Here is a 15,392-nt window from a genome sequence, read left to right as displayed (position 1 = left end):
TAATTGCTTCAAAAGTGTCTGTTGGTTCTTTCTAATTACAGTTTTTGAGGCTTTTGATTAAGAACCCAATAGCTTATTAAGTTGGTGTAAGTTTGGCTATATCATCAACCTTGTCATGCTCACGGAGGCCTACACGAAAGGGAATCCATAACAATTTCATATGAATCATGTGACCACTAATGCTTGAATAGCTGTCTCTGACTCCATAGACCAACACGTTACATTCTGATCTGAGGGCAATTAGAGCAAGAAATGAGAATATGGTAATTTCTACAAGGTCGAGAGCGAAATGATTGACTCTGACAATTCAGTCTGTAAGGTAGATGCCCATTTGTTGATTCTAACATTCTTTTCTAGTCTATTATCATTGGGCTGGATCACAGAAGGCAGCTCTTCTGGCCCTCCCGGTGGCAGAGGTGAGATAGCCGTCAGTGTAAATGCACTGAGTTGTGTTACTGTCAGTCTGGAGTTTATATTTTAAGGGCACAGCTTTTGGTTTTGTGAAGGTGAAGATTGCAAGCGGTTAGTTCCTGAGGTGGACAAGACGATATGTACAGTGATGTTGAAAGGAATTATCTACCAGGATGGCGGGAAGTGCTGCTGCTTCCTGATATTGGGCAGATGATGTACACCAAACATTGTCATGTGGTTGGCTGTCATTTGGATCCATTTAGATTCACTTGTGCCATGATGGCATTCATAGTTTAACAATTGTTAGAGACAACACTATCTGGATCACCACGCATAAGTTCTAGTAACATCATAAGATTGATTTCAAGTATTGTGTCTTCAGTGCTGGGAATACCAAGTTCTTTCTGCATGTTGAATGCTTTAGTGGACCTTGGGCGACCAAGTGAGATTATCAAGACTTCATTTTGCATCGTATGAGGTCCTCAGCTTACCTATGTAACGTGCCTCAGCTATCAGTCTACCGTCCAAATATATGGCTACTGACTGAACATGAAATGTGTGTGTGTGTGTGTGTGTGTCTGTGTGTGTGTGTGTGTGTGTGTGTGTGTGTGTGTGTGTGTGTGTGTGTGTACTGAATCCACAAGGGCACTAAGTTCACCTTTGTAACTTACCTGACTTTCTGCTTTACTGTCTATATTTATCGGTACACACCAGGACCCCTACATTTAACGTGGAAGGATGCAAATAAAGGTGTTGCTACAAGAACTGAACTTAACTTCCTTTCTCACCGTATTTATTCCCCTTCCGCTTCCCTCCCTCCTCCTCCTCATTCTTGATCATGTTCGCTGTGAGATCCGTCAGTCTGCACATCACTGGTCTTATCCTGCCGACCCTTATCCCTTCCTTCCCTCCCAACCGGATCTGTCGTGTCTTTTCTTTCCTCTGCCTCTATCCTCCCCGTACTGACCCCTCACTGGGGCCCCGCCTTTACCTGGTCCCACACCTGACCCTTCACTTCCCGCCTCACCTCACCGTATCCACCGTCGTTCCCCACTTGCTTTCTTCCCCTCTGTCTGCTTCTCATCGCGTCCTCTTTGGACTGTATTTATCCTGCTTGTTCTGATCCCTCGCTTACCTCCCCACCGTCTTTATCATGTCCATTGTCAGCCCTCCCTCCCCCACGGCCACCCTCGCCCCTTCCACGCTAGACAATAGGGGGCAGAGTGGGAAGGGAAGGGGTGGGGGGTGTCTGGGCCACCCAGGGGGACGGCCACAGCTCTGAGTGCATCTGGCAGATTTCTCTCGTGGTTTTTGTTCCTCCTGGACGTCAGAGGGAAGCGTTACACTCAATTGGCAGTCGTTAGTATCGTATCGCTTGAGACACTTTATCCTTCCTTATTTTCGTAAAAGAAAACTTTTCCTCCTATGGTGAAACGAGGAGAAATTGTGGTGTTTTCGGTGACATTTTATGGTAACCACAAACTGTTGGTTGTGAGCGGTAATGTGAGTGGTTGATGAAATTGGTCAGTTTTAGCGCGCGGCGCCTAACAAGTGACACGCGTCACTCCCTCCCATCTTGTGTAGGACAAACCCCTGCCACCCCGACGACCGGGTACATCTATCGTAATACTGACATCCACTGCTGTGTCCTGAGCACATACACATCATCCTCATGCTGTTATGATCCTTCAACTTTATCAACGTTTACCCTCTCGCTCGGCCTCTGAATTAAGGTTTTATGAGTTTCCCGCACAAACACCCGGGCAGTGCGCATGTGCAGCCTCAGAGGGCGGGAAAAGAACACGTGTTTATAACTGTTGCCGCGAACCATTGTGTACACGGCTGGGGAACCAGGGCCTAGGTGTTCTTCTTGCCCCATATAACATGATAGATGAAAGAGAAGGTGTTACTGTGACACATGGTGTCCACTTTTAAGACATGGACAACGAAATAAGTAAAAAAAATGGTTAACAGATCTGGCCCCACCCAAAATGAGTCAGCGCGGGAAGGCATTGATCGCCATAAACACCCCCAACGCTGCACCCCGTCCGCTCCTCCCTCCCTCCCTCCTGCTCTGCCCCCTCGCACCGACACACACACACACACACACAACCCCCTCCCACACCAACCCTACGACTACCCCTCTCTCCACCGCCCGTCGCTCCCCTCCAGCCGCCGGTAGCTCCTGTACCCCTCGCTCGCTGCCTCCCCTTATTTCACGCAATTTGAGGCAGGGTCTACCCTCCCGTCTCACTCTCCCCGCGCGCTCAGATCGGCCAGATACCAGGCTCTCTCTCTCTCCGCCTCTCTCACACTCTCTTCCACAAAGTTTGCGTCGCGCATCTAGTGAGTGTTTTGTTTCTGGTTTCTATTTGAACACGGAGTGTGATGATGACTTCATGGTGATTAACCGTGAGCTGGCCATGTAGTGCCGGGAACTGTGATGAGCTAAGTTAATGGAAGCCTTTGACTGGACCAACTTATAGAGTTCGTCAAACTTGTGCAGAATCGCAGTGGTACAGTTTCTGTGGTGAGAACAAGTGCGTCCTGAGTCTTCACATTTGATAAAAGACGTGTACGTTGAATAGATATAGATAATGTAAGATAACAATAGATATAGATAATGTAAGATAACAATAGACGTTGTGAAGGGAATTACACAACGATAAGACGTGTGTTGACATACCACAGAGTGCGATGAGGACAAAGTCGGCACCTCAGTTTGTGGTAGTCTACGAAGCTTCAGATTTCAGAGTTAACAAATTTATTCTCAAGAGACAAAGGTGCCCTTCCACACAACGGTGAGGTCACTGCAGACTCGGCTGCAGAGGAGGTTATGCAAAGTTGCAAGTTGCAAGGGAGACGGACGGGGTTTGACCCACCGGTGGGCAGCCGCACACTGGTTTGCTGTGTGGTGCTCACAGAGATCTTCCTCATAGACGGGACCACGAACACTGTAGGAGCGGTGGTCGCTGTGTGAATGATGAGTCTCGTACTGCAGTAGCTGGATGATTGCCCGCTGCTGTGGCGATGTGGTATTTACTGTTGTGGCCGTGTGATTGCTAAAGCTGTGGCTGCATGGTTTCCGGTGCTGTGGTTGGATGAATCTCGGCGCTGTGGTTGCGTGACTTCTAGTGCTGTGGGTGTGTGGTTCCTAGCGCTGTGGACGCATGATTTTCAGTGCTGCGGCTGGATGAGTCTCAGTGCTGCGGCTGGATGAGTCTCAATGCTGTGGCTGGATGAGTCTCAATGCTGTGGCTGGATGAGTTTCAGTACTGCTGCTGGATGAGTCCCAGTGCTGCAGCTGGATGAGTCCCAGTGCTGCGGCTGGATGAGTCCAAATGCTGTGGTTGGATGATTTCCGGCTCTGTACTGTGTGAATTCCACCGCTGTGGCTGTGTGAGTCTTTACTGCTGTGGTTGGACGAATCCCAGTGCTGTGGTGGATGAATCCCACTGCTGTGGTGGATGAATCTCAGTGCTGTGGTGGATGAATTCGTGCTCTGGTGGATGAATTCGTGCTCTGGTGGATGAATCCCAGTGCTGTGGTGGATTGATTCCTGTGTTGTGTTGGATGAATTCGTGCTGTGGTGGATGAATCCCAGTGCTGTGGTGGATTAATCCCTGTGCTGTGGTGGGTGAATTTCAGAGTTGTGGCTGGATGATCCCCAGTGGTCGAATGATTCCCAGTGCTGTGCTCGTGTGATTCCCATTGCTGTGGCGGGCTGATTCCTAGCGCTGTGCGGGTGATTCAACGAGTTGTGGCGTCCCGGTGCTGTGGCCTCATGATTCTTAGTGTATTTTTGCCGTGTGATTCCCATTGCTGTGGCCGGGTGATTCCTGTGGCTGTGGCCGGGTAACGTAATGCAGTAGTCGAATTGTACCTGGTGCTGTGGCTTCCCAGTGCTCTGGTCGCATGATTCCTAGTGCTGTGGTCGGATTATTCCCACTGGTGTGGCCAGGTGATTCCCAGTGCTGTGACCGGATGACTCCTAGTGCTGTGACCGGATGATTCCCATTGCTGTGGCCGGATGACTGCCAGTGCTGTGACCGTATAATTCCCAGTGCTGTGACTGTATAATTCCCAGTGCTTTGGCCAGATGACTGCCAGTGCTGTGACCGTATAATTCCCAGTGCTGTGGCCGGATGACTGCCAGTGTTGTGACTGTATAATTCCCAGTGCTGTGGCTGTATAATTCCCAGTGCTGTGACTGTATAATTCCCAGTGCTTTGGCCAGATGACTGCCAGTGCTGTGACTGTATAATTCCCAGTGCTGTGGCTGTATAATTCCCAGTGCTGTGACTGTATAATTCCCAGTGCTTTGGCCAGATGACTGCAAGTGCTATGACTGTATAATTCCCAGTGCTGTGGCTGTATAATTCCCAGTGCTGTGACTGTATAATTCCCAGTGTTGTGACTGTATAATTCCCAGTGCTGTGACTGTATAATTCCCAGTGCTGTGACTGTATAATTCCCAGTGCTGTGACTGTATAATTCCAAGCGCTGTGGCAGGATGACTGCCAGTGCTGTGTCTGTATGATTACCAGTGCCGTGGCCGGATAACTGCCAGTGCTGTGACTGTATAATTCCCAGCGTTGTGACTGTATAATTCCAAGCGCTGTGGCCGGATGACTGCCAGTGCTGTGTCTGTATAATTACCAGTGCTGTGGCCGGATGATTCCTAGTTGTTTATAACGGAATTTGTTTGGGTCTAGTAAATGTAGGTAGTGTTGCCGGATACCTGCGTAAGAGCCGGTAATGGAGAGTGGTGACATCGGGTAACGAAGATCCAAAGGTCGGATAACGGAACTGCCGTAGGATATTGAGGGAGGAGGATGGGTAGGGGTTGGAGGGGTTGAGCGGAAACCGGATGTTTAAAGGGTAGAGATGTATCGCATTACTGAATGTTCCCAAGTTAAAATGATGATTGGGTTTAAAGGCCGGATGGCACGAGGTGACCAGGTCGGATAACTGAAGCCAGGGTAGTGGATAGATCATAGGCTGTTAGGATGATGACAACTGGCATTGAATGAACATTCGCTGGTAATGAACTGACACAAAGAATAAGGTTCTTAGCCGGATAACGGAAGGACATGTGGCCGTATACCGGAGTCATGGAGGACACGGGTACAGCAGAGGTGCTGACCTGTGCATCGTGCACCTCTGGTTCCTGATGAAGGTCCGAGAATAACATTTTAAACTTTCCCGCTCCCTCGTGACGTCACAGGTAGCGGAGGGCGTGACAGTGGCCAGTCAGGCGGAGCGAGACGGTCACGGAGGAGGACCCTCCCCCCTCCCCCCTCCCCTAGGGTTAGGGAGCCCCGTTAGGGAGGGTGGGAGTGAGCAGGGTTCCCAATCACAGCCTCGAGAGAGCCAAGCTCCAGTCATCCGTCGATATACACGATAAAGAAAGAAAAGAAAAGAAAAAAAATCAACTCTTGGCTAATTTTCTTGCTAAGTCAACACACCTCACGCACAGCACACTCACTCTCGCCCGGTCTGCCGGTGGTGTGATAGATAAAGACACTAGAAATACGTAGCCACTAAACCTTTCACTCGCTTGAGCAAAACCTACACCATAAACCTGTACACTGGGTGGCTATCACTCATTTCCCCAGTGTACCTTCCCCTGCCCAATCCCCCTCCTATTCCCTCTTCCCCCTTCTAACCACCCAGTTAAGAAAACGGGGGAAGGGTGAAGGTGGAGAGGTTAAGTGAAAGAAAGGAGAGAAAAAACGGTGAAAGGAATTGAGAAAGAGAGAGGGAGTGTAAAGTTAAAGGAGACGAGGAAGTGTGAGGGGCGGCCTGGCCTGGCTCTGCTGCTAGTACTGGGAAAGAATGAAAGGGAAAAAGGAAGAAGCGATGCGAAGAGCTTTGACTTCGGAAAAAAAATGGAGAATAAATGATAGCTAAAAGAAATATGAGATGAAGAACGAAAGGAGGTGAACATCAAGAATATACAAAGGGATAGGCGTGGTGGAGATCAGAGAAGTGATTATAAAGGAACGCGATATTACATGTGAAAATAAAACTGTGATTTCAGGTATCTTTAAACGATACATAAATGTGTTTCAAAAGCCCGAAATCGCAGGCAAACTACACTATTTACCTCTACTTCAACAAATGCCCAGATCACATGACATGAACTCGCTTTACATAAGCAAGTTGATGTCAAGCAATTTGAACATTTGTTGAACTGAAGGTGAATAGTTAATCCTATCTGAGTCCCCTGGCTTTTGAAGCAACTTTCATATTAATGTAAGAACTCGTGAAACATCCTGTACATTAAGGCAAGAGAATTGGGGAACGGGTGAGGTAAACTTGGGAGATAGAATGAGGGAGGATGAATATGGGGAAACATTGTTTGAAAGGAACGTCTTATGTGAAAGCAGCATGATGCATGAAGGAACAGCATGTGAGAGAAAAGAAAGAGGAGAGTCGTGGTTAACACGTGAAAGAAGAGATGGCAACCATGGTGAAGGGTAGATAAGGAAAGTGAAAAAAAAAACAGAGATAAGAAGATTGAAAAGGTATGCCTCAGTATGTAGAATGTTACAAAGGAAGTGTATTAAGATTTGATTCTGTGAGAGTTTATAATATAAATCATGAAGGTTGTAGGAGGAGATAAGCCAGAGATAAGGAGGAATTGGTCGAGAGTTGATCACACACTGAAGGAAAACAACAACAAGAGGTGTGTGAGTCCTGTGGTGACAATGCCCAAGAGAGATCGAGCTAAAAACTGGGCCAGTGAAACTGGACTCGGACGATCTCAGGTGAAATTATTATTGAAACGGTGACAAGGGTAGTGCACGTCACTGTGAAAGGTGGAAGCGGTGTAAAAGTGTTGCAGGTGGAGTGTTGGCTGAGGGAGGCCGAGAAAAGGTGTGTTTCCATAAGTTGTCATTGGTCAAGTGGTGATATAGTGTCAAAACCAGAGAGGACTTTGACCTCTGAAACGTTATCAAATTTCAAATTTCAAAGATCAAAGTGTCAGACATAGTCAACAGGATTGAATGGAAGGCACGTACAATAGGGATCATACGTGTACGTTAATACGGAACCCATAACTGGAGCTTTTTGGGGCAAACTTATACTTGTGAAGTTAAGGAGTTCGTGGATCGTCTGGGCTTTAAGATGACTATCCACTACCAGCGTCATTAAGGCCGTCATCGTCAAGCTACATCCACCAACCATAAACTCTTTCAACATCTTCATGTGTTAAGGAGAATTCTTAGACCACATACACTCCCACTATGGATGTGGCCCATGACGCTGATCACACACAGTTTCTCATATAAGAAGAATGGTTAAGAAGTCTTCGGAAAATCCTGACCACTTTTATACAAAAAGAGTTAAAGAACCTTTGCGGTCTTAAATTGAGCGAATTTTAACACCAAAGTCATCAGAATTTCCCGCTAACCTTACAGTGGTGAACTGTTTCCGCTAACCTTACAGTGGTGAACTGTTCCCGCTAACCTTACAGTGGTGAACTGTTCCCGCTAACCTTACAGTGGTGAACTGTTTCCGCTAACCTTACAGTGGTGAACTGTTTCCGCTAACCTTACAGTGGTGAACTGTTCCCGCTAACCTTACAGTGGTGAACTGTTCCCGCTAACCTTACAGTGGTGAACTGTTTCCGCTAACCTTACAGTGGTGAACTGTTCCCGCTAACCTTACAGTGGTGAACTGTTCCCGCTAACCTTACAGTGGTGAACTGTTCCCGCTAACCTTACAGTGGTGAACTGTTCCCGCTAACCTTACAGTGGTGAACTGTTTCCGCTAACCTTACAGTGGTGAACTGTTCCCGCTAACCTTACAGTGGTGAACTGTTTCCGCTAACCTTACAGTGGTGAACTGTTCCCGCTAACCTTACAGTGGTGAACTGTTTCCGCTAACCTTACAGTGGTGAACTGTTTCCGCTAACCTTACAGTGGTGAACTGTTCCCGCTAACCTTACAGTGGTGAACTGTTTCCGCTAACCTTACAGTGGTGAACTGTTTCCGCTAACCTTACAGTGGTGAACTGTTCCCGCTAACCTTACAGTGGTGAACTGTTTCCGCTAACCTTACAGTGGTGAACTGTTCCCGCTAACCTTACAGTGGTGAACTGTTTCCGCTAACCTTACAGTGGTGAACTGTTCCCGCTAACCTTACAGTGGTGAACTGTTTCCGCTAACCTTACAGTGGTGAACTGTTTCCGCTAACCTTACAGTGGTGAACTGTTCCCGCTAACCTTACAGTGGTGAACTGTTCCCGCTAACCTTACAGTGGTGAACTGTTCCCGCTAACCTTACAGTGGTGAACTGTTTCCGCTAACCTTACAGTGGTGAACTGTTCCCGCTAACCTTACAGTGGTGAACTGTTTCCGCTAACCTTACAGTGGTGAACTGTTTCCGCTAACCTTACAGTGGTGAACTGTTTCCGCTAACCTTACAGTGGTGAACTGTTTCCGCTAACCTTACAGTGGTGAACTGTTCCCGCTAACCTTACAGTGGTGAACTGTTCCCGCTAACCTTACAGTGGTGAACTGTTTCCGCTAACCTTACAGTGGTGAACTGTTTCCGCTAACCTTACAGTGGTGAACTGTTCCCGCTAACCTTACAGTGGTGAACTGTTTCCGCTAACCTTACAGTGGTGAACTGTTTCCGCTAACCTTACAGTGGTGAACTGTTCCCGCTAACCTTACAGTGGTGAACTGTTTCCGCTAACCTTACAGTGGTGAACTGTTTCCGCTAACCTTACAGTGGTGAACTGTTCCCGCTAACCTTACAGTGGTGAACTGTTCCCGCTAACCTTACAGTGGTGAACTGTTCCCGCTAACCTTACAGTGGTGAACTGTTTCCGCTAACCTTACAGTGGTGAACTGTTTCCGCTAACCTTACAGTGGTGAACTGTTTCCGCTAACCTTACAGTGGTGAACTGTTCCCGCTAACCTTACAGTGGTGAACTGTTTCCGCTAACCTTACAGTGGTGAACTGTTTCCGCTAACCTTACAGTGGTGAACTGTTCCCGCTAACCTTACAGTGGTGAACTGTTTCCGCTAACCTTACAGTGGTGAACTGTTCCCGCTAACCTTACAGTGGTGAACTGTTCCCGCTAACCTTACAGTGGTGAACTGTTTCCGCTAACCTTACAGTGGTGAACTGTTCCCGCTAACCTTACAGTGGTGAACTGTTTCCGCTAACCTTACAGTGGTGAACTGTTTCCGCTAACCTTACAGTGGTGAACTGTTTCCGCTAACCTTACAGTGGTGAACTGTTCCCGCTAACCTTACAGTGGTGCTTTGCTTCTGCTGATCTTACAGTGGTGAACTGTTTCCGCTAACCTTACAGTGGTGAACTGTTTCCGCTAACCTTACAGTGGTGAACTGTTCCCGCTAACCTTACAGTGGTGAACTGTTCCCGCTAACCTTACAGTGGTGAACTGTTTCCGCTAACCTTACAGTGGTGAACTGTTTCCGCTAACCTTACAGTGGTGAACTGTTTCCGCTAACCTTACAGTGGTGAACTGTTCCCGCTAACCTTACAGTGGTGAACTGTTCCCGCTAACCTTACAGTGGTGAACTGTTTCCGCTAACCTTACAGTGGTGAACTGTTCCCGCTAACCTTACAGTGGTGAACTGTTTCCGCTAACCTTACAGTGGTGAACTGTTTCCGCTAACCTTACAGTGGTGAACTGTTTCCGCTAACCTTACAGTGGTGAACTGTTTCCGCTAACCTTACAGTGGTGAACTGTTTCCGCTAACCTTACAGTGGTGAACTGTTTCCGCTAACCTTACAGTGGTGAACTGTTCCCGCTAACCTTACAGTGGTGAACTGTTCCCGCTAACCTTACAGTGGTGAACTGTTCCCGCTAACCTTACAGTGGTGAACTGTTCCCGCTAACCTTACAGTGGTGAACTGTTTCCGCTAACCTTACAGTGGTGAACTGTTCCCGCTAACCTTACAGTGGTGAACTGTTTCCGCTAACCTTACAGTGGTGAACTGTTTCCGCTAACCTTACAGTGGTGAACTGTTTCCGCTAACCTTACAGTGGTGAACTGTTCCCGCTAACCTTACAGTGGTGAACTGTTTCCGCTAACCTTACAGTGGTGAACTGTTTCCGCTAACCTTACAGTGGTGAACTGTTTCCGCTAACCTTACAGTGGTGAACTGTTCCCGCTAACCTTACAGTGGTGAACTGTTCCCGCTAACCTTACAGTGGTGAACTGTTTCCGCTAACCTTACAGTGGTGAACTGTTTCCGCTAACCTTACAGTGGTGAACTGTTTCCGCTAACCTTACAGTGGTGAACTGTTCCCGCTAACCTTACAGTGGTGAACTGTTCCCGCTAACCTTACAGTGGTGAACTGTTCCCGCTAACCTTACAGTGGTGAACTGTTTCCGCTAACCTTACAGTGGTGAACTGTTCCCGCTAACCTTACAGTGGTGAACTGTTTCCGCTAACCTTACAGTGGTGAACTGTTCCCGCTAACCTTACAGTGGTGAACTGTTTCCGCTAACCTTACAGTGGTGAACTGTTTCCGCTAACCTTACAGTGGTGAACTGTTCCCGCTAACCTTACAGTGGTGAACTGTTTCCGCTAACCTTACAGTGGTGCTTTGCTTCTGCTGATCTTACAGTGGTGAACTGTTCCCGCTAACCTTACAGTGGTGAACTGTTCCCGCTAACCTTACAGTGGTGAACTGTTTCCGCTAACCTTACAGTGGTGAACTGTTCCCGCTAACCTTACAGTGGTGAACTGTTTCCGCTAACCTTACAGTGGTGAACTGTTCCCGCTAACCTTACAGTGGTGAACTGTTTCCGCTAACCTTACAGTGGTGAACTGTTTCCGCTAACCTTACAGTGGTGAACTGTTTCCGCTAACCTTACAGTGGTGAACTGTTTCCGCTAACCTTACAGTGGTGAACTGTTTCCGCTAACCTTACAGTGGTGAACTGTTCCCGCTAACCTTACAGTGGTGAACTGTTTCCGCTAACCTTACAGTGGTGAACTGTTCCCGCTAACCTTACAGTGGTGAACTGTTCCCGCTAACCTTACAGTGGTGAACTGTTTCCGCTAACCTTACAGTGGTGAACTGTTTCCGCTAACCTTACAGTGGTGAACTGTTTCCGCTAACCTTACAGTGGTGAACTGTTTCCGCTAACCTTACAGTGGTGAACTGTTTCCGCTAACCTTACAGTGGTGAACTGTTTCCGCTAACCTTACAGTGGTGAACTGTTTCCGCTAACCTTACAGTGGTGAACTGTTTCCGCTAACCTTACAGTGGTGAACTGTTTCCGCTAACCTTACAGTGGTGAACTGTTTCCGCTAACCTTACAGTGGTGAACTGTTTCCGCTAACCTTACAGTGGTGAACTGTTCCCGCTAACCTTACAGTGGTGAACTGTTCCCGCTAACCTTACAGTGGTGAACTGTTTCCGCTAACCTTACAGTGGTGAACTGTTTCCGCTAACCTTACAGTGGTGAACTGTTTCCGCTAACCTTACAGTGGTGAACTGTTCCCGCTAACCTTACAGTGGTGAACTGTTTCCGCTAACCTTACAGTGGTGAACTGTTTCCGCTAACCTTACAGTGGTGAACTGTTTCCGCTAACCTTACAGTGGTGAACTGTTCCCGCTAACCTTACAGTGGTGAACTGTTCCCGCTAACCTTACAGTGGTGAACTGTTTCCGCTAACCTTACAGTGGTGAACTGTTCCCGCTAACCTTACAGTGGTGAACTGTTTCCGCTAACCTTACAGTGGTGAACTGTTCCCGCTAACCTTACAGTGGTGAACTGTTTCCGCTAACCTTACAGTGGTGAACTGTTCCCGCTAACCTTACAGTGGTGAACTGTTTCCGCTAACCTTACAGTGGTGAACTGTTTCCGCTAACCTTACAGTGGTGAACTGTTTCCGCTAACCTTACAGTGGTGAACTGTTTCCGCTAACCTTACAGTGGTGAACTGTTCCCGCTAACCTTACAGTGGTGAACTGTTCCCGCTAACCTTACAGTGGTGAACTGTTTCCGCTAACCTTACAGTGGTGAACTGTTCCCGCTAACCTTACAGTGGTGAACTGTTTCCGCTAACCTTACAGTGGTGAACTGTTCCCGCTAACCTTACAGTGGTGAACTGTTCCCGCTAACCTTACAGTGGTGAACTGTTTCCGCTAACCTTACAGTGGTGAACTGTTCCCGCTAACCTTACAGTGGTGAACTGTTCCCGCTAACCTTACAGTGGTGAACTGTTTCCGCTAACCTTACAGTGGTGAACTGTTTCCGCTAACCTTACAGTGGTGAACTGTTCCCGCTAACCTTACAGTGGTGAACTGTTCCCGCTAACCTTACAGTGGTGAACTGTTCCCGCTAACCTTACAGTGGTGAACTGTTTCCGCTAACCTTACAGTGGTGAACTGTTCCCGCTAACCTTACAGTGGTGAACTGTTTCCGCTAACCTTACAGTGGTGAACTGTTTCCGCTAACCTTACAGTGGTGAACTGTTCCCGCTAACCTTACAGTGGTGAACTGTTTCCGCTAACCTTACAGTGGTGAACTGTTTCCGCTAACCTTACAGTGGTGAACTGTTCCCGCTAACCTTACAGTGGTGAACTGTTTCCGCTAACCTTACAGTGGTGCTTTGCTTCTGCTGATCTTACAGTGGTGAACTGTTTCCGCTAACCTTACAGTGGTGAACTGTTTCCGCTAACCTTACAGTGGTGAACTGTTCCCGCTAACCTTACAGTGGTGAACTGTTTCCGCTAACCTTACAGTGGTGAACTGTTTCCGCTAACCTTACAGTGGTGAACTGTTCCCGCTAACCTTACAGTGGTGAACTGTTCCCGCTAACCTTACAGTGGTGAACTGTTTCCGCTAACCTTACAGTGGTGAACTGTTTCCGCTAACCTTACAGTGGTGAACTGTTTCCGCTAACCTTACAGTGGTGAACTGTTCCCGCTAACCTTACAGTGGTGAACTGTTCCCGCTAACCTTACAGTGGTGAACTGTTCCCGCTAACCTTACAGTGGTGAACTGTTTCCGCTAACCTTACAGTGGTGAACTGTTTCCGCTAACCTTACAGTGGTGAACTGTTTCCGCTAACCTTACAGTGGTGAACTGTTTCCGCTAACCTTACGGTGGTGCTTTGCTTCTGCTGATCTTACAGTGGTGAACTGTTCCCGCTAACCTTACAGTGGTGAACTGTTCCCGCTAACCTTACAGTGGTGAACTGTTTCCGCTAACCTTACAGTGGTGCTTTGTTTCTATTGATCCAGCCTTGCTGTGTTATCCCGTTTCTGCTGATCCAGCTATGCTAAACTGTCATGCCTCCGCTAATCTCTCGCTGCCTCGTTCTCCTGCCACAGCGGCTACATTGCTTGCTGAACTTGATTCTTGTCACTCATGTGGTAGCGATGATGTTTTCCTGTGCTGAGTTCCCGTTGAGAATGTTATCCTGTCTCACGGGATGAATGTAGACGATGTGTTCACGGTCTACTGATGTTGAAATCACACTCTGCTGTGGCCTGTCTGTTACTGCTGCTGTGGGACAGGTCACACGCCGCTGTGGTGCACTTTTTTGATGGCTGGAAATGCAGTTTGGCTGAAAATAAGACGAAGGTTCCTGAAACATGTTACTGCAGATGAATAACATATGGGACAAGTCTGCTGCTGCTGCTGTAGAGGCCTCGATAACCTGTGGTCGTCTGCCATTGTCTTTGTAGTGGCCACAGTGAGGTGGTAGTGTGTTTTATAGAGGTTTCACACGGCTCTAGTAGCCTGGTGAGGAAGTATGTGCTTTACACTGCTGTGGTAGTTTACTGTGGGCACTGTAAAGGTTTGAAAGGTACTGGTAGTCTACTAATACAGTAGCGGTGGTAGTTCGTTTAGAAATCAAACGCTGCTGTAACAGTTTGTTGTTTTACCTGTAGACATCCTACAGCTAGGGTAGTCTGCTGGTGCTGCTGTAGTAGACCGTTTCTGCTGCTGTAGAAGTCACCCAGTGCTGTGTTGTCTTGCTTCCAGTGCTGCAGAGGTCAGGTACTGCTGTGGTGTCTGCCGTGACTGATTATGCTGTGGCAGTCAGCTGTTCTTGTAACTAGCTGTGCTAATTTTGTTGCTTTTGCTGTTGAGGTCTAGAGGTTCCCACAGCTGCTGTGTTAGTCTGCTTTTGCTGTAAAGGTCCCTCTTTACTGCAGCAGTCTGCTGCTAGTGCTACTTTGGAAGTGATTCTGAGAAGCGACTCCTAATGCTGTGATGGCTCCGTATCATTTCTTGTGGTGTGGTGATGTCCACCCACATAGCACACATTAATACGGCACTCTGATGTAGTTATGGAAGGTGATGTATTAAGTGTGAGGCCATGTTTGAGAACTGGTAACATGGTCATGAAGGCACCGCGCCGCGTGTGGTGGATGGGGTCCATTTTCTCTCGTTAATGAGAATGAATTTTGAGACTCGAGTAGGGACCAGACAGTGCTGCTGCTGCTGCTGCTGCTGTTGCTGTTACTGCTGTTGCTGTTGTTGTTACTGCTTCTGCTGCTGCTGCTGCTGCTGCTGTTGCTGTTACTGCTGTTGTTATACTGCCTCTGCTGCTGCTCTTGCTGCTGATGTTGCTGTTACTGCTGCTGCTGCTGCTTCTGTTACTGCTGTTGCTGTTGTTGTTACTGCTTCTGCTGCTGCTGCTGCTGTTGCTGTTGCTGCTGTTGCTGTTACTGCTGCTGCAAGTTGGTTGCCGTTGCGTACAAGGGCCTTTGTGATCTGCCTCTGGCGCCAGTGTTCACGACTCGTTTACGACAAGTTTGTTCGTTCAGTCGTACGCTCGCGCCGCTTCCATATATTTTCTTCCTCACCCACCACCGTCGACCTCACCTTGAGGATATTTACGGCCGCTCCGCTCCGTTTCGCTTCGATTTCCCAGACAAGAGAGGAAAATATGGTGTCCAGTGCTGATGTTTTTCCTACGTCCACTCCCTGCCCTCATGGAGAGTGTGGGATTCAATATCTGTAA

The 15,392-nt window shown here is 47.9% G+C and overlaps 1 protein-coding gene across 2 annotated transcripts in view; it reads left to right on the top strand.

The window, feature by feature from the left end:
• The window catches only part of Vang (Strabismus domain-containing protein Vang), a 679,794-nt gene that overhangs the window by 129,000 nt on the left and 535,402 nt on the right, over positions 1-15,392 (top strand). The window contains exon 1 of one of the 2 annotated variants that reach the window (XM_071659774.1): positions 2,567-2,757. The exons of the other annotated variant lie outside the window; for it this stretch is intronic. The gene's annotated coding sequence lies outside the window, so the exon portion shown is untranslated. Of the gene's footprint in view, positions 1-2,566; positions 2,758-15,392 lie in introns of those variants that run through there. 2 annotated transcript variants of the gene reach the window in all.

The sequence above is a fragment of the Panulirus ornatus genome, chromosome 68 (assembly GCF_036320965.1).
Source record: "Panulirus ornatus isolate Po-2019 chromosome 68, ASM3632096v1, whole genome shotgun sequence".
Taxonomy (NCBI): domain Eukaryota; kingdom Metazoa; phylum Arthropoda; class Malacostraca; order Decapoda; family Palinuridae; genus Panulirus; species Panulirus ornatus.
Note: the sequence above shows the minus strand (reverse complement) of the source record. Positions and strands in the feature narration are given on the sequence as shown.